The sequence below is a fragment of the Puma concolor genome, chromosome A1 (genome assembly GCF_028749965.1).
Source record: "Puma concolor isolate L17-30 chromosome A1, mPumCon1.1.hap2, whole genome shotgun sequence".
NCBI classification, from domain to species: domain Eukaryota; kingdom Metazoa; phylum Chordata; class Mammalia; order Carnivora; family Felidae; genus Puma; species Puma concolor.
Window position 1 is genome coordinate 235791946 of NC_141667.1, and position 25387 is coordinate 235817332.

A 25387-nucleotide genomic window follows, 5' to 3' on the forward strand; every position below is an offset into this window, starting at 1 on the left:
GGGAGGGTTTCTAAAAGATGGGAAGTATTAGAACACATTTGTATGCACAGGAAAGATTTAGTAGAGGGAAAATATTCAAGGCAGACAGGATGTAAGTGCTGGAGCAAAGTCCTTAAACAGATGGGAGGAAATGGCTCCTGGAGGATTTGGTCTTTAATAGTCATGTGGACAAATCTTCCGCTGAGGAGGAAGAAAGGATGAAAAGACATTCATATTGGTACTTTTGTTTTTATTGGAAGATAAGGAAGTTCTTTTCTTATTGGTTTCAACTTCTCTGTGAAACAAGAAATGAGGTCATCAGCTGAGAGTGTTAAAGGACAGAGTAGAGAAAGAGTGTTGCAAATTTGAAAAAAAAATGAGAAAAGGGAAGAATAACATCTGAGAGATTAGGAGAACTTGATGTCAATGACATGATAAAAATGACCACCACCGCCACCACCACAAAACACCCCAAAACCCCCCCAAAAAAAAACACCCACAGAAAATAAGCCCCCCAAATTATGAAACATAAGGAACATAAATTGTAATTTGTTTCGGGCAGTGGAAAAAAACAGATATTTTAAGAAGGAGAAAATAAAAATAAAGACAAACTATTAGCACTTAAGAATAGCTGAGAATGTCACTTCAGTCTTTCTATTACTGCCTAGCTGGCATTGCCCGCCTGTGTGAATGTATTTGTTCAAGCTGACACTTGCACACACAATCCTTACTCCCTTCATGGGTTCACTAGCTCATCTGGGGTTGTAGTTTCTTTCGGCTAATACCAATGATTTGGCTGTGATAGCAAAAAAATCTTTTTTCCTGAGGAGTGGCTGTGTCACACTCTCTCTCTCTCTCTCTCTCTCTCTCTCTCTCTCTCTCTTGTATTTCTCCCATTATTCATATCTTCTCTTCTCTCCCCATAACATACCCCATAACTTGGTTTCTACCTTTCCAGGTTTGGACATACAGTAGTTTGCACGCTAGCCAGCTGGGGTATTTCAGCACCACGGACAGCAGCTCCCATCCCTGCCCCGCCTTCCCTCCACTTCATCCCAAAAGGAGCTTTTTGGTCATATTCAGCTTATATTTCTCTGTGCTAGGTACTGTAATAGTTGTTTGAATAACAGTTGGTCTTTGGCTTCAAAGAGATTTGAAGGGGAGGGGGAAACAGGCTACCAACACAAGTAAAATATAGAGAACTATGATAGGTAGTCATAGAACATTATGAGAGTATCTAGGAAGGAATGCCCTAAGTGGATACAGGAAGGTATAAGGGAAAGCTTCCTGGAATAAGAGACATCTAAGTTGAAATCTTAAGGCATTAGTTGGCCAGTGGAGATACGTAAAGAAGAGTGCTTTTGGCAGAGGCAACAGCGTATGCAAAAGCCTCAGGGCAAGAGTACATGGCTCACCTAGAGAAATGCAATTAGTACTGTGCACTTAGAATGTTGGAAGAATAAGGTGCCAGGAAGGAAGGAAGAAAGGCCCTGTGCTGTGTGATAGATATAGGCATGTGTACGGTGCTTAAAGGAACACAGCTGAGGGAGTAATTAATTATTGTGGGGTGAGAATGAGGGGACAGAAAGCTCTAGTGAGGCAGCAACATTTAAATTTGTCCTTAATAGTACGTAGGAGCTTTCTGGATCTCCCCATGGGGATAAGGGGGGAGAAAATTCGACAATAATTTGATGACGGCTGTTCTATCCATATGGTAGCTGCTAGCCACATGTGCCTATTGAAATTTAAATTAAATTTTATTGGGGCGCCTGGGTGGCGCAGTCGGTTAAGCGTCCGACTTCAGCCAGGTCACGATCTCGCGGTCCGTGAGTTCGAGCCCCGCGTCAGGCTCTGGGCTGATGGCTCAGAGCCTGGAGTCTGTTTCCGATTCTGTGTCTCCCTCTCTCTCTGCCCCTCCCCCGTTCATGCTCTGTCTCTCTCTGTCCCAAAAAAATAAATAAATAAACGTTGAAAAAAAAATTTAAAAAAATAAATTAAATTTTATTAATTAAAATTAAGTAACATTAGAAATTTAGTTCCCCAGTCACTGATCACATTTCAGGTGGTCAGCATCCACATATGGTTAGTGGCTACCATGTGGGACGATGTGGATCTAGAACGTTTCCATCATTGCACAAAGTTCTCTTGGACAGTGCTGGGTCGGAGGAAACAGCACATGCAAAGGTTCAGAAGCTTGCATGCATGTGGTACGTTCAAAAAATAATGACTAGCCGTGGGGGCTGTAGCAGAAGGCAGGTGGGTGGAAGTGGCTGGAGATGACACCAGGGAGATTAGCTGGAGCCGGGTGGCAAAAGACATTTTAAGTCATTGTAAAGGAGGGTAGGCTTGACTTATCCATTTTGGCACCCGGGAGCCAAAGGGGACAGGAGGAGATCTAGACTCATGGAGTTAATTCAAGTAGCACTTACAAGGCTTGAAAGGAAGAGTGAGCAAACAGAAGGCAGGGAGAATAAGCCAACGGGTTTTTGCCAAATAAATTTTGAGAAAACAGCACTTTTTATCATGTCACCTTATGTTCATCAGTTTCCATTGCTCCAAATTTAATTCAATTTTTGCTGCCTGGTTTTGAAGGTCTTTACCTAGTTTCTCCCGACTATCCAACACATCAGCTCTACCCCAACAATGACAACCGTTGCACTCTCCTGCCATGTGAAAATTAACTCCTATCTCTGTTCCTTAGAGTCCCTGAGTGGACCGAAAACTCCTTGAGTGTAGAAACATATCTAATAGTAGGTAAGCCCATGTGAGCTCATAGTTGTGGTTCTCGTGGGTCACAGATAAGAGTCTGTGTAAAGTAAATGGGTAAAATGTTAATTTGCTCATTGGTTATGAAGGGGCTGACTAGCATCACTGTGGTTGTCCCAGCAGTCTCTGACTCACTGGCCCATTAGCCAGAGACCTAGAAGGAAAGAGAACTCTACTCAAATGTATAACCAAAAAATTAATAAAAGAACTATTTAGAGAGCTGTAGGCACAATTAAAGTTGCTAAGCATCCCAGAGATTAGCAGTACTGAGAAACGATCACTACTTCTGGTCTAGAGGGAAAATAGGAAAATACAGGATGGCTAGAGCCCAGTGAAAAACAGAGACAGAAAGGTGGGGCCCCCTGGGAAGAAGCGTAGTGTGACAAGGAACAAACTGCTGTATCGAGGCACTGAAGCAGGGAAGCTTCATGGAAGCATGGGGGTAAGCATGGAAGAAAAATATCCTTCTTTCTCTCTCAACTCTTGCCCTCCATTCTCTTGCTAGTGTCTCCCATTGGCTAGATGTAGTCAAAAGCCAGAGGGCAAGGGAGACAAGAGATGCAGTCCGATAGGATCTGGGTAGGAACAGACATAAAACAATCATCACAGAATCGTGATTGGCTGCACAGACAGGCAGCCAAGATAACAATGGCTTAAACAACTGAAAAGTTTGTCTCATGTAAATTTAGAAGTTTGTCCGGGGTTAATATGTCGGCTCCCAGTGAGTGGGGACCCAGGCTTCTTCTATCTAGCTACTCCCCTTCCTTAACGTATTGCCTCAAGGTGCGAGGTGGCTGCTTGAGCCCCAGATATCATGTTGGCATTCCAACCAGCAAGAAGATGAAAGAAAAAGGAAGAAGCAAGGGCACACTTTCTTACTTGCAGTCACACATGACACTTCCATTTATATCTAATTGTCCGGAGCTTAGTCACATGACCACACCTACCTCCAAAGGAGGTAGACATGTGTGGCCTATGCCAAGAAGTTTTGTGTGCAGCTAAATATCAAGGGTCTTCTTAAGTAAAAGGCGGGGATTGGATACTGGAGGACAACCAGCTCTTTGTTACAATTTCGGGGCGGGGGGGAAGCCCATGATCTACTAGAGATCCTTCAAGACGGAGCCCGATGGGGCACCTGGGTGGCTCGAAACTAAGCCTGAGCCTTGTCCATTTTGTAATAGCCAAAGGAGTGAACACATTAATGACAATGGATATCATGACACATCGCATGTGCCCTCACTACGTGGCAGTTACCTTCATACCAACTTCTAAGAGCATATCAATTTTGCTATGCAGGGATGATGCACATCTGATGGGGAAATGCCAGTTAGAGATATTTTCCAAAGGAGATTTAAAGACTCATTCGTGGAAAATATGTTGTCCGTAGATATGAAGCCAGATGGTTTGACACAGAAGCAACAGATCGTGTTTTCAGAGTTGAAGGATAAATCTGCATTTAACAAGATACTCGCTACAATATAATTCACTAATTCTTATGGAAAAGAGCCCCGGTGGCTGCTACGGTTACAGCATGCGTGCCAACTGGCTGGGCTCCAGGGCCCTTCCGTGGGGGCACTCACCACTCTCTCAGGCACCCACGCAGGTCCCCAGCCTGTGCGGCCTGCTTCAGCACTCACAGGGGGCCGTCCCAGATGCCCGTGAGCTGGCTCCCACCCTCCTCAGCCCAGGACAGTCCCAGGCACCCTACCACCCTGTGTTGCCCCCAAGGCATGCCGGCAGAGGATGTCTTTCTATTTCTTCCTTCTAGCAGCCCTGGGAGGCCTTGGTCACTCTAGAGAAGGAGAAGTCTTGGCCTTTCAATCATTCATTCAACCAACTTTTTGGAAGCAGAAGGCTGCACCCCTAGAGGCATGTGGGAGGCACAGAGAAGCAGCAGGAGGGCTGACAATCTAGTCAGTGTGGGCCGGAGCTCCACACATGGAGGTGAGTCACCCACAAGGCCATAAAACTGTAGCGTCTCATGAATAGCAGAGGCTGTCAGTCCCATAAGTCCACGGAGGGACAGATACTGTGAGCTGAATGCTCCAGGGGGACCTACCGATAAAGTCGCCATTTGGGTACAGTGTTGGCGTTATGGGGAGGAGTTGGCTTACGGGAAATGACTGGGAGGGGTGACAGAAACACAGAGGTAGCATGGGCATGAGAGCTCAGAGACAGCTAGGGCCAGGCTAGCTGGGCAGGTGGTGCAGAGCCAAGGGCCGGGACAGGAAGAGAGGCAGGCTTCGCGGGGAGGTCTTGCTCCTGGGCTAAGGAGTGTGGCTTTCTAAGGGGAGCCAAGGTTGCTTGCAGAGGAACCGCAGAAAGAAAAACGTGTTTGGGAAATGCTATCTGGCAATGGTGTGGCGCGAATTGCGTAGAGAGGGAGGCGGCCTGAGTCAGCCCAAAGTAATCCACTTGAGTGTTCGGTTCATGACTTCCAAAAATAGCTCCCACAAGGCAAATGGCATCTCTTTATTCGACAAACGCGTGCAGAGTGTTGCCTTTTGCCAGGTACTGGCGTTTCAAGTGACCTCAGTGACCAATACAGGCATGGCCCCTGCCCTCTGAAGGGAAGCCCGAGGCTGAGGGCTTGCTGAGGGTGGGGGGCAGGAAGGAGGCACATCCTGGGAAGGGGTTTACCATTATAAATCAAGCCCAAAATGGGGCACCGCACAACCGCAGTCAGGCCCTGGGCAGAAAGTGAGATTCTGTGCTTGAGGGAGCAAGATTGGACAGGGCTTCAGAGATCCGGGGCGGAGGTGATGGGGTGCTGACGCAGAGCTGGATCGTGTCCAGGGAAGTCTATCCAAAGGAGGTGAGGGAGAGGGTGCAGCGGTACCAGCTCCTAGGAACGGGGTTGGCTCGAGACAAGTGGGAATTCAAGCTCCAGCCTAGAAGGATGGATGCTGGCAGCATCTTTCACATCCCACCTCCCAGCAGTGATCTAGAGAGTCATCGAAACCCTTCTTGAGCTTGAATAGGTCTTTAGCCCACACAGATTTGCACTCTGACCCATTCCACATATGCTACCCACATGGTCCCTCGCCCCCCCCCCCCCCCCCGCCCTCGTTCTCCCTACTCGCACATGAGCGTGAACGAGTGTGCTCTGCTTCCAGAGCCCCGTGCCCGGCCTCAGCACGACTGGTCCACAGGCCCACAGCGGTTTTGGTTTGTGTCCGGAACAGGGACGCAGCCACTCTCTCAAGCAGACGCTAGACTGATGTTTAAGCTCGAGACGGCAAACGGGGACAAGGAACAAAGAAGGGATAAATCCTTTTCAAACTGGCCGGTTCAGGGTCAAGGCCATTTCTGTAGTTAAAGGAGCCCATTGATTCGTGATGTAGTGAAGCAACCAGTCTGTTCAGTTTTCAAACTCTGGCTATTTGATCAAACTGGCAGACCAGCCAACATTTTGTTTTGACGTCTGTGAGGCCATAACCTGAACATCAGCTGGGCAGCACAGCCCCCACCAAAGGGCTGTGCCATAGGGCCAGGCAACTCATGAAAACTCCCCTCACACTCGGCGGCTCCAGTAAAGTGGGCAGGAGCAGGGAGGGGAGGCTGAGCTCACCTGCACCTTGCAGTGGCCACGGCTCCCCCTCCGGACGGAGGCTACTTCAGTCCTATTGCTTTTCACATTTGTCCTACTTTAGGAAGTGGGGACGCCATCCGGAAGCTCCTCACGTGTTGACTTTCTTCAGGGTCACGTAACCCCAATCACCTGGAAGAGGACTGGGGAATTAAGTCCCATTTATTTCCGCTCTTGAAAGCAAGATCTGTTAGCTGGTGAGAAATCCAGTTTAGAAATAGCACCGAATGGCCAAAGCAGGAGACAGGAACAGGGACAGGCCAAAACAGGGACAAGGAACGGCTCTCCCTTTGGAGAGCATTTGTGTGTTCTCGCAACATCCCTGTTCAGGGGCACTCACTGAGCCCTTAGGGATTCAGAGTGCAAACATGAGCCGCAGTGCCTTCCCTCAGGGACCCTGGGATCCGAATGTGCAACAGGCAACGGTAACAGAGATGCCAGAAGGGAAACCTTGATAAGCTCCAGGTGTGTGGAGTTTCTGTTGTGTGTGGTGCTAAGGGACCGTGCCCAGTTTTCAGCCATTTTGGCCCCAGGATATGGGTTTGCACACTAGCCATCCCCACAATGCTCGGCTCAGGGAACGGTGAGGCTGGGAGTCTGGAGCCCTCAATGGAGGCAAAGGACTGCCGAGGACCAGCCAAGTCCCTCGGCCACCCCCACTGGTCAGACTGGGCCACGGGGGAGCCCCGAGGCTCCTTCCTGCCCTAGGAAGTAGGACCTTGGCCTCAGGCTAGCAAAACTCTGGTCAACAGGAAGTGTCCCCTCTTCCCCGTGGATAATTGAGAGACGACTGACTGTTAGTGGAAGGTCGAACTCACTTTATATGCATGAAAAGTGGGAAGAAGCAGAGACTAGAGAAGCTGAGAACCTACAAGCATCTCCTATCAAAATTCTTAGAATTCTGCATTATAGAGCCGGAAGAGCTTTTAAAAATGTTCTGATCCAACACTTTCATTTTACAGGTAAGAAGACCAAGGGCCAGAGAAATAACAGACTTGTCAGTGGTCTCACAACTGGACCATGACAGAGTCAGAATCCAAACCTAGTTCAGATGCCCAGCTTAATTGTCTTACCACTACGCTATGCTGCGTTCTCAATGGTGGGGGGGGGGGGGGACCACCTTGAAATTTGCTTTTTTATCTGAACAAAAGTCTGGTGGGGAGAATCATCCACAAGAGTTTATGGGGTCAAAAGTCAAGCCAGTCACTAAGTATTTATTGGCAATATTCTGCGTCAGGCACCACACCCAGCTTCGCTATGTTCTCAATGCCTGGGATCTTTGTTGTCTAGTTTGTACGTTCGGATGGCTGTTGAGGGAAGCAGCTGTCAGGGTCTGGCCAGAATTCTGGAATATGTTCTCTCTAGAGCTCTCTGGTGAGTTGGGACAGGATGAGCCTGGGAACCCTCTGCCTTCAGGTTCCTTATCTGCAAAGTGGAGCTAATCTACTTACCTTGAATGAAAAGAAGATCAGATATGGGGCTTGTCTTGATAAAAGTATAAGACCAGATAGGCAATGAGAAGATATTATTATTATTAAGGGTTCAGACTCAATAAGGAATCAAGGTAAAAGGGCACTTAAAGATTTAAAGTCAGAAGCGATTATAAGTAAATCCCTTAATTTTGAGCAAAGTAGCCTATGTCCTTTCGCAAGATACCTACAGAACTTATGCTTTTTTTTACAATTAAAAATGATTTTTTTTGTTAATTAAATTCAAAACAAAACATTTTAAAAGTACCGTATTAGCTTGCTTAGGGTGGCCATAACAAGTACCACGGATTGGGTGGCTTAAACACCAGAAATTCATTTTCTCACCATTCTGGAAGCAGGAAGTCTACAATTAGGAGTCAGCACGTTTGATTTTCCCTGATGCATCATCTCTCCTTGGCTTGTGGATGTCACTTCTTTTCCCAGTGTCCTCACACGGTCTTTCCTCTGGGTGCATCTATGTCTAAATTGCCTCCTCTTAAAAGGACACCAGTCAGATTGGATTAGGGTCCACCCAGATGAACTCATTTTTACTTAATTACCTCTTAAATAATCAATTTCTCTCCAAATACGGTCATATTCAGAAGCATATGCGTGGGGCGGGGATACAAGTCAGCCCATAACACGGACTAAGGTGAATAGGTAAAGAGTAGAAAAGAAAAAGCAAAAAGCCACAGGACTCCAAGTGCTAGAATGCTTATGAAACACCTTCCCAGAGGAGCCTGGCCAGGGAGGGGCCTGTGACCCAGCTTCAGTACAAAGAGCTGAATTCTTGTTTATTTCTTTTCGTTAATTGTGAAATGGTTACAAATGATTAGGTGGAACTTATTCAAAGAAAGGCAGTCTGACAGCTTACGAAACAAGGAACTCTTCTGTGCAGCCCATGCATGTGCACACACAAACACACACGTGCACACACACACTGAAAACCCTCCTCTGCTTCTAAACCATGATCCAAACCTGTGTGTGGAGCTGTAAGCAAGAACCGCCCGGAAGCAGCACCATGGAGATGTTCCGCTCGAACGAGAGGAGGTTGTGCCTGGGTGCCTGAGAAAACCAGGGTGGGGAGAAGGGGCAACAGGGCCCAGCGACTTGGGTCCAAGCTCTGGGGAAAGTGGCTACAGAATAACACCAAAGGAGTGGTTTCCAGGGGCCGTTCTGGAGAGGCCTGTCCCAAGCAGCAAGGACGGAGGGGAGGTCTCCTGCCCAGTGAGGCTCAGGGAATGCAGACTGCCCTGTAGAGTTGGAGAATCAGAATGCAGGAGTGAGGACCCCAGGGGAGTGTCAGGGATGAGGCCTTGGGGACAGCAGAGAGCAGCCCTGGGATGAAGGATGATGAAGAATTGGTTATGCCAAGTGAGATATCCCGAGGGATGCCCTAGAAGGAGTGGTTAAAACCTTAATAGGGGCACAGGGTGGGGCCGGAGCAGTGACGGTCTTGTCATTACTCTTGGTGTGATCCCATGGATACCGCAAGCTGGTGAGGCCCCGGGGAATTCAACTCAGGGACAGTGTAGATACTAAGGTGTAGAGGATGTCCCCCTTGGGATCCCTAAGGTCCACTTCCAGTCAATGTAGTATAGAATGAGCCGTTTGGTCTCTGGACCATGCAAATCTTGCATGGTCCAAGGTGACACTGCATATAACTGGGCACCTGGCATCCTGGTGAAGGTCCAGATGCCTCTGTGCAGAGAAGCAAACCCATAACCCCATACCATCATTACACTGATGCTCACAAGTGGAAAATTCCAGGCCCTCCATTCACGCAGCCAGGTGTCATCAAATACAGCAGAGGGGGCAGGTGGCCTTTGGTGGCCACCTGACCGCTGAGGCCGCAGTTTGCCTGTCCAGACCTCCCCAGGACAGGCAGCGCACTGAGCCCCAGGTGCACACGGGGACTCACTGCTCCTCCCCAGATCCGCCGCTTCCAGAAGGCCCTCCTGGACCCGCTGCTTCTATAACAAGCTCAGGTTCTCCTGGAGCCCGCGATGGGGGTGTTTCTGCAATGACTGATGTTTGTATAAGGAACATGTGCCATTTTTCTAATTAAAAAAAAAAAATGACTAAAATGGAAATAAAACTGGGGCGCCTGGAAGGCTCAGTCGGTTAAGCGTCTGACTCTTGATTTCCGCTCAGGTCATGATCTCACGCTTTCGTGGGATGGAGACCCTTGTGGGGTTCCATGCTGACAACGTGGAGCCTGCTTGGGATTCTCTCTCTCCCTCTCTCTCTGCCCTTCCCCCGTTAGTGCTCTCTGTCTCTGTCTTTCTGTCTCTCAAAATAAGTAAATAAACTTAAAAAAATGGAAATTAAAACAAATACTCTAAGGCAGGGACTGCATCAGGGCACTCTCACTCTCCTTTACTCTGCTTTTTTCTTTTTTTAATGGTTTTATTTATTTTTGAAAGAGAGAGAGAGTGCAGGCAGGGGAGGGGCAGAGAGAGAGGGAGACACAGAATCCGAAACAGACTCCAGGATCTGAGCTGTCAGCACAGAGCCTGATGCGGGTCTCGAACCCACCAACAGTGAGATCACAACCTGAGTCGGATGTTTAACGACTAACCCACCCAGGCGTCCCTTCCCTGTTGTTGTTGTTGTTTTTAATGTTTACTTATTTATTTTTGAGAGGGAGAGACAGTGATCAGGGGAGAGGGAGAGGGAGAGGGAAAGGGAGACAGAATCAAGCAGGCTTTGTGCCATCAGAGCAGAGCCTGATGGGGGGCTGGAACTCACAAACCCTGAGCTCATGACCTGAGCTGAAACCAAGAGCCCGATGCTTAACGGACTGAGCCACCAGGGCACCCCTTCCTTGACTCTGTTCTAATCTTTCTTTCTTTCCAGGGCACCGATCGCCTTCTAAAACACCCTAGGATTTACCTGCCTGTTAGTATATTGCTGATTGCAGGGTCTTCCACTCCTTGGACCACCAGCTCCGCGGGGGACAGGAACCTCTGTCCTTCCTGCTCACGGCCACCCCCTAGTGACGGCCTTAGATCCTGGCACCCAGCAATGCTCCACGTGTGTGTAGAATGAATGACACTGGGTCTCCGCCTTCCCTGAGCCCCGCCAGTAGGAGGCCTAGACGGCACAAAGGACAGTCCGCTGGCAGGGTCTACAGCCACGAGGAACACCTGACTTGGGACGGCTGCCTGAGGTCGGGGCTGTTTACACTTGTGCTTGAGGAAGGGTGGAGGTCTGCAAGGCGAAGCGGGTAGGAGAGAGAGAGCCCTTCCGGGGCAGCAGTGGACACAAAGCAGGCCGCCATGAAGTAGGGCTCAAGAGGATGCAGTTAAGCGGCCATGCAGGGGGGCGGGGGGAAGCCCCGCGCCTGGGGAGGGGCAGGGGCTGGAAGCCAGACAACACATGGGGTGATGGTATCTTGATGCAATGACCCCAGGAGCAGCTGGTGGAAGGCGACAGGGCATGTGGCACAAAGTTGGTCCCAGCACGTCCGGAAATCACCATCAAGTGCCTGGTCTGGGGGGGGGGGGGTAGCGGGGGCTACCCATTCTATGAGGAATAAGTGGAAGGAGGACTGTTTTGGGGTTCTGCTACTTCCTTGCATTGCAGCCCCTGGCACCTGATCCCAGGTGTTAAAAAGCGCGGAGGCGACATCTAAACCCCTGAGCGTGTGGGATGAGGGTGAGGTTGAGGGGGCCCCGTTGGGGTGGCTGATGTTGTCCCTGATGGAGACCTTGAAACTCCCTCTAGGGAGAGCAAGTCCACGGGTGGCAATCCCCCAGAGCACTGCGGTGTTTACGGACAGATTGGATGGATGGAAACCCTCTGTGGGTTGCTGGGGGCCGGACGTGCAATGGAGAAGGGGAGTTAAGAATATTGGCAAGAGATCGATGGCTGTGCCCAACCCCAGGCCGGATGGGCAAGGACATGCGGGGAAGGAGGAGTGTGTCCAGGGGGCAAAATCAGAGAGTTGGGGCCGAGGGGCCAGCGTGGGGGCTGGGATTTCCTGAGGGACTGGGGGTGGAGGAGTCAGGGTTCACGAGTGACAGATTTGAACTCAAGGTGTCGTGGTCCATTCCAGGAAAGAGAACATCCAGAGCGGCCAAAGGGTCAAGCAATATGGAGGTAATAAGTAGAAGGACATGAGAAGCCAAGTGTTGGTAGGCCCTGCCCTGAAGCCACAGGAGGTTGGCAAGGCCAGGGTGATGGCAACTGTGAGCCACACTCCACAGTGAACGAGGGCGTTCACCAGCACGCATCATGGCCATGATGGAGAGGGCAGGCCCACCAGAGGCCCCGCATCGGAGGGTCAGAGCAAGAAGAACGCCCTTCCTCGGGGGGTGCTGGGAGACGTTGGCTTGCGTGCTGGAGAGGACACGGAAGAACAGTGCGCGGACCCTGAAAAGCTGAGGATCCAATGGGAAAACACTAACCTCCACCTACCAAGGGCCTCCTGTGTGCCAGGCCCTGGGCTAGGAGCTCTAGACACAGCATCTCAGAACGACTCCTTGGGGGAAAGTTTTATTAGCCCAGCTCACAGTTAAGTAAACGAAGAAACAGAGGAGTTCAGTGAAGAGGTAAGGGTGATGTTTGTGAAAATGCTTTGTAAATCCATAAAGCGATGCGTAATCGCTAGGTATGCTTTTTCTTCCTGACTTATTCAACCTCCAATACGGCACATGCTTGCGTTGATCGCCCGGGAAACGATATGCGCTAACGATAGAAAGCTCCTCATTGTTTTATTAAAATCTATTCCAGTCCCATTCTTTGTGTATAAAGATGAGTTGAGAATTCAGTGATTTGAGCTAAATTAATAGTTAATGGGCTTTTCCGGGGGTCTGTCCAGAGGCTGCCACGGAGTGTGGAGGCCTGTCCTCCCCACCCCTCCCATCCAGCCTTGGAGGGAGTAGTGCCAGTCACAGCCCATCGGACATCTGGTGGCACACAACAAGGAAACCGCTTCTGCAAAAACAAAGGATCCTCGTGGATCACTTGGTCTCTAGAGGACAGCCAGGTTTTTCGTGGGAGCAAGAGAGCCCTGCTTTCGTGGGAGCAGGAGTATCCCAAAGAATCTCCACTCTTTTTTCCTACGTGCAGTATGATTTAGATGCAGCAGTCCTGGGGCGCCTGGGTGGCGCAGTCGGTTAAACGTCCGACTTCAGCCAGGTCACGATCTCGCGGTCCGTGAGTTCGAGCCCCGCGTCGGGCTCTGGGCTGATGGCTCCGAGCCTGGAGCCTGTTTCCGATTCTGTGTCTCCCTCTCTCTCTGCCCCTCCCCCGTTCATGCTCTGTCTCTCTCTGTCCCAAAAATAAAAAAAAAATAAATAAATAAAAAAGTTGAAAAAAAAAAAAATTTAGATGCAGCAGTCCTGAGCGGGGGACAATTTGAGGGCAAAGGGAGCCGGGTCCTCCAGTTGGGACTACATACCCAAAGGACAGAATTAAGCAAGGAAAACACATTTACTGAGTAAGTAACATGACACACGCTACTCAGAAACTTTACGAAGAAGGAGCACGGAACGGTCCAAATCCCCGGAATATGGTTTTCTCAAGAGGGAAAGCACCTTGAGGTGCTAACCCTTGGCCCACCCACCTTCATTTTAGCCAAGGAGGCGAGAGAAGCCTTCCGAGTGTGTCTGCCTCTCACCGGGCCAGTTGTTCGGGAGCAACTATGACAACCCTCTCCAACTATGAAAGTCCCGGAAGGGTCACAGTGCAGAGGGCCGGACTGGCTTCCAGGATCCCGAGGGCAGTGATCAGTCCCTCCCACTGTCAGGAGGGCTTTACCTAGCTCAAGACTGGACTCTGGCTTAGACACAGGTAGGGGGATATTCTGGGAGGAATCTCTAAAGTGCCCCATTTGCTCCATGATTTGGGAACGATGTTAATGAAAGGTCATCGGCAGCTACCAAAAGTTTACACCCGCGTGGAAATATCGTGAAGACTTCATGGTTTAAATGAAAAATTTTAAATGTGCTTTTTTTTGGCAAGTTGGCTTTTCAGTACCCTCTGAGAGTGGGCTGTACCTTGGAGAAGACCCAGTGACAAATTAGGCTTTTACCAGCTTGCAGATTGTATCAGCAAACGAATCTGCCGCCTTCCTTCAGTGGTCAGCAAATTCTCACCAAGCGCTTGTTCCCTTCCAGGCATTATACACAGCGATAAAGTTGGCGACGAATACATAAATGCATGAATGTAACCAAATGGCCAAATCGGAATAGCTTAAACAAACCACACAGGGATTTATTTTTCCATCACAATAAAAAGTCCAGAGGTCGGCAGGTGCTGGCATTGGTTTAAGGATGTCAGGGCCAAGTCCCCCGCAATTCTCTTGACCTTTCCCTCTGGATCACTGGAGGTTGCTTCAGCGCCAGTGATCAAGTTCTTTTTCTGGGAAGAAAGAAAGAAGCTGCCCCCCAAACAGTCCTCCCGCCGAGTCCACCTTTCTTATGATAATCTTTTGCAGAAGCCCCGCCTAACGATTCTGCTGACATCTCACTGGCCAGTGTTTGTCACGTGGCCATCCTTCCCTGCACGGAAGACTGGGAAATGTAGTTCTTTAGCTGCATCCCTTCCATTGGTGGTGCAGTCAGAGTACATTGGATATTGTATAAACAACAAACAGCATCTGCTTCTCGGATACACGGAAGTATCCATTGTAGGACATATTGCTGTTCATTCTCCTTTTGGATCTTTGGCTGCAAAGCAGTGATTAAAGTGTCTGGTCAATATTGACTAATTTCCTCCTGTCCTTCAAAAAAAAAAAAATTGCCTCAAACCATTTATACCTGAAAAGCTTTTTCCTGGATAATCTATGAGCTCTTCAAGTCGATGAGAAAAACCATTGCTCAAAAGAAACGTGGAGCTCAGTGGGTAAAGTTACCGTTCCTTGTCTCGCTTAACCAATTTTGAAAACGGGGAAGGAAATATTTCCCTTTTATGGCTAAATACAGGCTGCCAGAGAAGCTTAATTACGGAATGATAAAATTAGACCGTTAGAATTAGAGAGTCAAATGGGTTATAATTAGTCTGAGGCAATGGCTATAGCACGTCAAGCCAAACGCCCGAGAATAGCATTTGGCCTGGAATAATGGAACCTCTAAAATCGTGAGATTGGATTTCAGTCTCTGTAGTTTCAATAGCCATCAATCCTTTTCAGCGTGCCGTGTAATCATAACCTCCATCACAGTGTAACAAAATGGCATTTTATCCTGCAAAGAATTACAGGGGGAATGAGGACTTGGCCATAACCACCCACTCTACCTCTATGGAGGGACAGTATAGACTGAAAATGCCTCCACACATTGTCTACGGTGAGTAGAGGTGAGGGATGATACCAGGGAATGGAAAATGCTTCCCTTCAAATGAAGCGTGACTCTTGGAATCCACCGCATCTAAACACATACCCCTCCAGATGTCACAGAGCTCACGTGTCTGTCCCCTACCTGTTGTCTGTCACAGCCCCTCTCTAGGATAAATCACTTGGATTCAGTCCCATGATCACATTGAAGATATGGGAGATGAGATCATAACCAGGGGTCCCAAAGAATCTATATATAAGCCTGAGACCCTGCTGTGTGTGCCCCAGGCCAGGCAGTTCTAAGGGACAATCAAGAATCCCCTTGGGGGACAAACTGCACAGTTTTTGTGTGTGTTGGGGAGGAAGGTGGGAATTTTTGTTGTCTTTTGTGCTATCTTTGAGAGCTAGAGATCGGGCCGGAATTGTGACAAATAGTCGTGAGGGCCGTCTAACCCCAGGAGCAATGGGAATTTAAAGCTGGAGGAGGCTTAACCAACGAGTCCAGCCCCTTCGTTATACACACAAGACAACAAATAACCCATGTGTTCCCCCAGTGGTTGGTGTCACTGCAAGGAAGAAACCAAGCCTGGGAGCATGTGGAAGTGTCCCCTCATGGCGTTGGGGAAAGTCTGCTGCTTATATGGATCTCCTGGTTCCCTGCAGCTGGACCAAAGGGACTGTTGAGGGACAAGCAATCAAGAGGACAGGTCCCAGCTGGTAAAACAAACAACCTTCAATAACAGCAATAAAATTCTGCTGGCCTGTTTTCAAAAATCAATTACATCTGACTCCGGATGCCTCAGGAAATACTTACAGGCGAGGTGGCATTTGAATGGAACCTCGAAGAATTAGGATTCCCTCAGTAAATAAAGGGAGGGCAGGGTTCTAAGCTAAAATCTCGGAGCACGGAATGCCCCAGAGCATTTGGAGAACTGCTCTCGAGTCTGGTGAGGTTGGAACGGGGCGCGTGGAAGGAGAAACACACAGGGCTTAAGAGACTGCTTGGGGGGCGCCTGGGTGGCGCAGTCGGTTAAGCGTCCGACTTCAGCCAGGTCACGATCTCGCGGTCCGTGAGTTCGAGCCCCGCGTCCGGCTCTGGGCTGATGGCTCGGAGCCTGGAGCCTGTTTCCGATTCTGTGTCTCCATCTCTCTCTGCCCCTCCCCTGTTCATGCTCTGTCTCTCTCTGTCCCAAAAATAAATAAATTAAAAAAAAAAAACAAAAAAAACAAAAAAAAAAAACGTTGGAAGAGACTGCTTGGGGCCACATCAATCCAGGCTTGTTGACTGCCTTTCAAACTTGCATTATTGGGATTCGGAGAAGATGTTTGGAAGGGATTCATCCTTTAATTTCCTCCATTTTGGTTTTTTATTTATGACTTAATGAGTTCTCTTATTCAACAAATCTTTATTGAGGGCACAGGTAGACAGAGCGATGAATAGTGCACATTTCTAGAGAGCTCGCTGTAAGCCACGCATTGTGCTCAGTGTTTTCTATGCCCTGTCTGTTTACTTTGCATTAAGCTCTATGAGGCAGGCACCACCAGAACCACCGTCATACAGAGGAGGAAACTCAGCCCCAAACAGATATTTTTTGCAAGTCACACAGACAGGAAGTGGCAGAACCAGATACTAACCCAGACAATAGGACTCTCAGGTTCTCCTCCCCACGCTGCCTGGGGCCAGAGGTCACGGTATTCTTTCTGACTCCTCTCCCTCTGCCTCCCACCTCTTACTTCTTTTAGGAAAAGAAAAATTTTAAACCACCAACACAATGCTGTCAAATCATGCTATAAAAGTATCACTCAGAAAAAGAGAAGGGAACAGAAGTGTCACGTGGAAAGCCCTGAGTTTTCAGAGGAAAATGTCCCCAAATGGAAGGGGTGGTGTTGGGGTTACGGAAGTTCCCTGCTTTCTTTATCGTGGGTCATCCCCATTTAATCCTCTCTCCCACCGTGAGGGAGTCTTCTACCCACTGCAGATGGGAGTGTTGAGGCCTGCAGACATGTTAAGTGATTTGTCCAAGTTAACACAAGTGAGGAGACTGAGTTAGCACCTGCACCCAGGCCCCAGAATGGCCCTGCCCGGGACCTCACCATAATTCTCTGCATTTATTACACCCCAGCTCAGAACCATCTGAGCTGGATAAGGACCAAGGACAGAGCCTCCTGTAGCAAAAACATAAGATTTAACTCCCTGTGGCTGGTGTTTAGTCTTGGAACCCAGGAAAAAAAAAAAAAAATCCCAACTAACTCACTTTGCCAAACAGACTGCTTTGCACATTAAGCCTTTAAGCAAAACTGAATTCTTTATTTCACTCTTGAGTTCTGAGAAATGGTGAGGTATGAATTTTCTATATTTCTTAGCAATTAAAAAAATTCAGGAACTTGTTCCGTGATTTCCTAGTACCACAACTGCCTCAAAATGTTCAGCGTTTTATAAGAATTTTTATCAGTGCCTCCCCATAGATTCGAGCCTCCATCCTCAGCTGCTGGTGTCCTGTGAGCGAAACAGAGATTTTAATCTTGCTTTTAGGGTCTGGAAATCCTTTTCTGCTCCTTTTTCAGGCGGGGTTTGTCAACCGGCCTTTCTTTGCATTAATAATTCTCCAGCGCACAGAGAATTTGCCCCGGATCCCGTTGGTGCAACACGCCATAGTCAAGGCAAGAACACTGAATCTATTTTGGGACCACATATTAGGAGGAACCGAATGAGCAAATGAATTATGGAGGCTGTTCACAGACTTGAGGGCAGCCTGCTGAAAATGGAAGACAGAGAAGACATCTTTAACAGATTGCATCACTTGGATATAGTTCTTTGCATGTCACCTCCCTTTACTCCTCTGTCTTAAAAGGTGAACATGAACAATCTTGTCTACGTGCACGACTGCCAGATGCAGACGCGGCTGCACGAACCTGATGACAAGTGCAGGAACTCTCCTCTGTGACTTTTCTCCAAGCGATTAAAATAAACAACAAAAGGGCAGCGGGGACTGTTTATTTCGCAGGCCTTTGCTGCTCTGTGGATGGGGCTGTCGTAATTAGATGGGTAGAGCTCGGCTCCAGCCCTTCTCTGGAAGCCGTGATCCGGCCCTGACAGAGGGCTGGGTCATAAAGCCCAAGATGTTTAAGGGGGGGGGGGGGGAGTAGCTGGCAATTAAAAGCAGGGCCACCCAAGACACGGTAATAAATTATCCATCGGGAGGGAATTGAGAGCCACTTGCTTAAAGGAGAAAGCAGACTAGCTGAGAAACTGGACGCGGTTCAAAGCCAGATGACATCCTGTTGCTGGAAAAGCACAGGACCATTCAAAACCGGAAAACAGCGTAAATCGTCCGGAAGCCTCTCAAAACCCGGGGTAGCGGCTTACTGATGCCAAGTCCTCACGTCGGTCCTATCACGCCGAGAAAGGTGTGCTTGGACCGTCCGTTAACCATTGATTACCAGAAGGAAAAGCAGTGGCCTCGTTAGCTGGGCGAAGCTGTCCAGAGGATCGCGCAAAACACCTCTCTCTGCTTTTACCGTCGAATGACCCGCGAGGACAGTCAGAGAAAGTCCCAGACGGGCTCCTGGGGGCCCCGGGCTCCTCCTTGCCCTTTCCTCCACATATCCCCTTAGCTGCTTATCCTGGGCCCATGTTTGGGGCCTGAAGTAGATCTCCTCAGTTCCAGCAGGAGCCTATGCTCAGTGTTTCTACATTCTTCAGCACAGAGCCTAGGACGAGCAAACCTTTCTCCTGGGTTTGTGCATCTCACACTGGGGCCCGCGTGCCCCAGAAACACGATACTTTGCCCAGGTCACCCAAACCCACGAGATGAACACCACATGAAAAGCATCATATGTTTTGAGGGGACTGGGTGGCTCAGTCGATTAAGCCTCCGATGTTGGCTCAGGTCACGGTCTCATGGTTCGCGAGTTCAAGCCCCGCATCCGGCTCTGTGCTGTCAGCTCGGAGCCTGCTTCGCATCTTCTGCCCCTCCCCGGCTCGTGTGTGCCATGTCTCTCTCCCTCTCTCTCTCAAAAATTAATAAACATTAAAAAAAGCATCAGATGTTTTAAGATTGGACTGGGTAGGCTGGCAGGTTTTTTATGTAGGTTTATTATGTAGATGAATGCGAAGTTTGTATACATTTTAAAAACGAAAGCGAAAAAATTATAAATATACTACAGTCTTCACCTCAGATCCCCGGGAGATCCGTTCACATCAGATGATGCCAGAAAACAGGTTCATCTGGAGCGAGGAGGTGCCCACGGAAGAGGGGACCTGCACCACCTTCCCCCAAAGGCAGGCAGCCTCGGGGCCTGTGGACGCCAGAGGCAAAGAGTTGTGGCCAGTAGCTCGCAGAGCTCCCAGCACTGCAGGCCAAGTGGTTAGAGCCCAGAGGGGACACGAGACACAGACGCACTCTCCTGTCGGAAGTACGACCGGTCCGCCGGGGGACAGGTGCCTGAGGAGCCAGAAGGGCTTGGTGATGAGACGCCCCTGCAGGGAGAGAGTAAGAAACAGGGCTCCTTCGGCCTGGCTGCAGACAGGGCTTCCCAGGGGAGTTTGCCAAAGCCCCAGATTCCCGGACCCATCACAGGCGTGTCAGGACAGAGTGATCCTGAGGTGGTATGGCTCCGGTCCCCAGGCACCGACCTGAGGCGATAATAGGGAGGAAATCTGCCTTAGTCCCCTCGTGGAAGGCGGTGTCTCTTTAAGCAGGAATATTGAAATACTGGGCAATCTCCAAGCTGTCGGTGCTATTTTCTGGGCCGAGGGATCTTAACTGACAAACACTGCCGTTGGAATAATGTGCCAGAGCTCTGGATCTGTCCAGAGATCCCACCTTTCCGTTTTCAGAAATTTCTTAAGGGGACACAGACTGATTTCAGAACATAGCACAGGTGCAGACACAAAGCGGCTGTCTGGGCCACGATGCCTGGGGTGGAGAGGGGCAAGGTCACTGCTAGCTCGGCAGGGGATGCTCTTGAGGGAACCAGGCGGCAGAGGGGACCGGGGGTGTTGGGAGGCTCTTTGGAACCTGCAGCTTCAGCCAGAGAACGCGGGGGCCCTTCTCCCAACCTCCCCTCCGCCCAGACCTCTCTCAACCCTTCGTGCCCGCCCACCATCCCCTTTCACAGCTTATTGCCAGCAAATCATTACTTTTAAATGAGACCAAGCCACTCTCCCCAGGGTGAGCAGCTCAAAGGATTTTTTTTTTTTTTTTAAGAAAACAAAAAAGGAGAAAGAGCTCGTCTAATATATCTGTAACACAATCACTCTTCGGTGGGGGCCACCGGAGGGACTCCACCCTCGTGCCCGCAGTGCACGCTGTTATTAGCTCGGTGACAAATTCCCGAGAAAGACCAGGTTCTGCCGCGCCCGGTGCTCCAGCCGCGGCTTGCTCCCTCGGCAATTACTTGATGAATTGCTTTTTCTGGGACGCAAGCCAACTCTGTAGAAGAATCTCAACCCAGGAAAAGCACCAACAAAAAAGTCAACCATTTTAGATGGCCGTGGACAGACGACAGAGGCAATCTCCCATCAGTATGAATTTGCTAAGCGTTTATGACAGCTAGAACATTCTCTACACGTACAGATGAAAACATCACTCTCTCCCTAAAAGAAAAGATACCATGGTTTCAGGGGCGAATTCTTAGGCAAGCTTTCCAGCACGAGCTCCATAAAGCACTAGCCTTACGAAGCACTCCACTGAAGCAAACACTTTGTGCTCGATTAAATTAAGCAAACACTGCACACTTTATACCTCCTCTGGAACACCCACGGTGCGCTCTAACCTCTGAATTATCTACAAGTGTGTTGTCGCCTTTCCAGATGCTAGTTTTCCTAGATATCACCTTGTTACTGATTTTCAAGGTAATCTGGCTCTGCTCAGAGAATACGCTCTGTGTTCTTTCAATGCTCTTCGACGTATTGGAGCTTGCGTTATGGTGAACATACTACACGCCTTTGGAAAGAAAGGCTATTTGGCAGCCGTTAGATATGGTAGCTCAGAAATGTTAGTAAGATCAAGGTGGTGAGTTGTGTTGTTCTGATACTCTGCGTCACTGCTGATTCTGTTTTGGTCCAGTCGTTTTATCAGTTGTCGAGATCGTTTGGGAATTGATCGCTTCTTTCATTGTGTCCATGTTTGCTTCGTGAACCTTGAGGCTGTGTTATTAGCTGCACGCTCATTTGTAATTGTTACATCTTTCTAAAGAACTTTCCCTTTTATGTCTATGGCATGTCCATCCTTATCTCTGGTAATACTCTTTGTTTGGAAGTCTATTCTACTTGATATTAAAATAGCACCTCTCGCCTTTTAATGCCGGCTGTTTGCATGGTGCCTCCTTTATTTTCAACCTGTTTGCGCCTTTCTATTTAAAGTGTGTGTCATGTAGGCAGAATATAGGATGGTCGTGCTTTTTAATCCTCTCCGTTAATTATCTTTTTTCATTGGAGAGTTTAGATCATTAGTATTTAGCATAATTGTTAATATGATTGGGGTTCAGTCTACTATTTTATCGCTTGTTTTCTCTTAGTTTCTTCGGTTGTTGATTCCTCTCTTCATCTTTTCCTGCCTTTGTGGGATTACTTACGAAAATGTTTAGTCTTCCATTGTAATTTATTTGTTTGATTTTTTGGGGGCTACATTTTGTTCCTAAGTGGTTTCTCTAGGTATTGAAATATACAAACCCACCTTTCAAAGTCTGTCTAGAGTTAATATTGAAACTTAAATTAGAAACTTGGTAAGCTTTAATCTTCCCACGCTGATCTTTGTGTTACTGTGTCTTCTGTATTACATTTGAATACATTGTAAACTACAAAGATAACCTGGTAATTTTTGCTTTGAACAGTCGCACATATTTTCTTTTTTTATTATCTTATTTTTTTAATTATTTTTTTTTAACATTTATTTATTTTTGAGAGAGAGAGAGAGAGAGACAGAGCGCAAGCAAGGGAGGGGCAGAGAGAGAGAGGGAGACACAGAATCCCAAGCCGACTCCAGGCTCTAAGCTGTCAGCACAGAGGCCAATACGGGGCTCGAACTCACGGACCACGAGATCATGACCCGAGCTGAAGTCGGACGCTTAAGCGACAGAGCCACCCGGGTGCCCCAGAGAATGGCCTTTTATACTATTCACATACCCGCCATTTTGAGGCTCTCCCTTCAATCCCAAGCTTCCCTCTGGCATCATTTCCAGAAGAGCTGGAAGAATTTCCTCTGGCATTTCTTTTATAGCAGGTCTGCTGCTGCTGAATTTCCATAGTTTTTCTTCATCTGAAAATGTCTTTTTTTTTTTTTCCTTTAATTATTGAAGGATATTTCTGCTGGATTCAGAATTCTGAGCTGACAATTCTTTTCCTTCGAGCACCTGGAGGATGTTATTTCTTTGGTCTTCATGGTGTTTGAAGACAGATCCACAAGTTTAAATGATTGTTCTTCTGTACACACTGTGTCATTTCTCTCTAGCTGCTTTCAAGAGTTTTTTTTTGTCTTTATCATTGATTTTTAACTATCTGATTCTGATGTGTGCAGGTATTTTTGAAAGGGTTTGTCTTGTTCGGGGCTCACGGAGCTTCTCAAATCTGTAAATTTGTGTCTCGCAACAGATTAGGGAAATTGACAGCCATAATTTTTTCAAGTAATGTTCTGGTCTAATCTTTCTCTTCTCTCGTTCTTGGACTTTGTGAAACGCATGTTGCCACGTTTGGTATTGTCCCACAGAACCCTGAGCGTTCACTCATTTTCACTCTTTTCTGTCTTCGTCTGGGATAAGATTTCACTGACTTTCCAACATCGTCTCTATTCTGCTATTCGGCCCCCCACTGAATTTTTTTCATATCGATGTTGCATTTAAAATTTCATATATTGTATTTAAAATTTCTCCACTTGTTTCTTTTTTATGGTTTCTATTTCTCTGATGAGAACCCCTGTATTTTCATTCCTTTCCGGTGTGTTTTGATTCACTTCATGGAGCATAGTTTTAATGCTGCTTGATAGTCTTGGCCTGATAATCCCAATATCTGGGATTGACATCTGATCTTCCCTTTCCCCTTGAGAACTGGTCACATCGTCCCGGTTCTTCGCATATTGGGTAATTTTGGATTGTGTGCTGGACATTGCGAATATTATGTTGTGGACACTCCGTCCTGTCACGACGCTAAGGAGGTTGCTGGAGTTTGTTTTAGCAGGAAACCAACTCAGTTCGATTCGGACCACACGTTCTGTCTCGCGTTCTGTGGGCCGCAGTTCACGACCCAGCTTAGTTCTCAGAAACTTCACGGTGCTGGTGTGTGTCTGTCTTGTGCGTGCGTATTGCTTGTGGGGAGTAGTGTTAGGACTTGGGAAGGTTTATATACGGACCTAGGAGAGCCCCTGTTTCTGGCTTCCTCCACTCTGCCCTCTTCCTTCACACTCCAGCCCTCAGGAGATGTCTCTGGGTCCTCCGACCAGAAAGATACAATTTCTCTGCGAGTTTCAGCTGCCTACAGGACCACACTTGCCACATTGCTCAGTGGCTAGAGGCCATCCTCAGAGCAGAGCTATGAGAGGGAGGGAGGAATGGAGACTCGCCTTGGTGGACCCTCCTTGAAGTTTTGACTCCTCTCCACAAACCTCTTGCTTTGATTCAGGGTCCTCAGGTATTACTATTCTTATTTTCCCCATTCAGGATTTTCAGGTGTGATTTGTTGGGAAAGGGGGTCATGCATAGGCCCTTGACTCCCACTTGGCTGCATCAGAACATGCCCATGCTGTGAGATAGTCAGGCTCCCACGGCCTGTGCTGGGCTTGCCCTTGTGAGCGGGAACCTTTCCCCGTTGTGGACTCAGTGTGTGCTCTTTTGCCCTGCTGAAACACCTGTGTCAGTGGCCCCCAGGCACAGCCCCAGCTTTCTGTATTTCAGACCCCCCCAGAGAAGGAGTCGGGGGCCTTCCGCGGCAGACAAAGTGGGGTTCGTGCAATCATGCTGCCTGTGCCGGCTGTGTGACCGATCCATCCACCAGCCGCGGGGGACCGATGCGTCGCACGGGGCTGGATGTCAGGCACTGTCTCCTCTTGCTGGAAGTAAACGTTGCCCCACGTGGGCTTGGTGTAAGCACGGTCTGTGCTCAGCGACTTTAGATCACGCACCGGTTTCCTCCCTGGATGCACTTATCTGCCTTTTAACCTTGGCCACACTCATGCTACTTTCTATTCTGGGGCACAGCCTGACCACCCAGCGAATGATCAGACATAATCAGACAGCTGTAATGGGTTTGTGTTGCTTCAGGGGAACTGGAACCCCACGGAGCACTTTAGAACATTCAAGGCTCTGAGAAGTCTTGTGACAGTTACCTTGGCATAACGCCGTCTTTTCCAAGTTTGAAGGAGGCTTTGCCACACCGTTGTATGCACAGCGAATAAGCAATACAATGAACTCTGCCAAGGTGCACCTACATATGGTAAATGTGCAAGACGGGTGTATTAAATTGAATTTTATGAATTCATTGTTTGGGGGACCGTATCTTGAAATAAATAAAAAGAGGAATATCTTAAAGAGCCAGTAGAAAGAAAGCCATTCTCTTTCCCCTTCATATTCCTGCCCTGGTCCATAACCTGGGGATGTCCTCCTCCAGTGCTCCTTGTCCCGGTGAAGAAGAATTAGTTATTTTTGTTTGGTTGGTTGTTTCCTTCTCATTGCCCCCCTCTCTCTTCCCCGTGAGAAAATAGTGAGAATCTGACATCCGTTTATCTCTGTTTCCCAAATGATTGGTGGTAATGCGTTGAATGTAACTGCTCATTCTTGGCCCCTTGGCTCGGCTCTCAGAGTCTTAGTTATTCAGACACCATGAGAAAGGGGGCAGGCTGCAGTTCTCCTCGGCTGCGTGAATGTAGGCCAACCCCGCTCCCTCGACGTGCACGTCTCAAGGTCTAGACTGCAGGGACAGGACAAATGGAAGGGGGACCCACCCCGGCAGCAGGTGCAGACTGCATTCTGCAATATAACCGTAACAGCAATTAAATGAATATTGGATGTGACTCTCCTTTGGGATCTGTGTCTAGTTACCAACTGGCTTGAAATCTGGAGGCCAACAGGAGGAGTGGTTCGGCCACACAGAACCCCCGACGGCCGTCACCGTTAGTGTGAAACCTTAAAGGTTGTCCAAAGGGCAACGGAACAGAGAGGAGTGCATACTGCAATCACCATGAAGACAGCGGGATTTGTTGCCATTTGCTTACCCCCTACCACACCAGAGGCTGCATCTAGGCCCCGGGACAATGAGCAAGGCACCATCGCCTCCCCCTTTCCATGGAGCAAACAGGGGCCCTGGGTGATCAC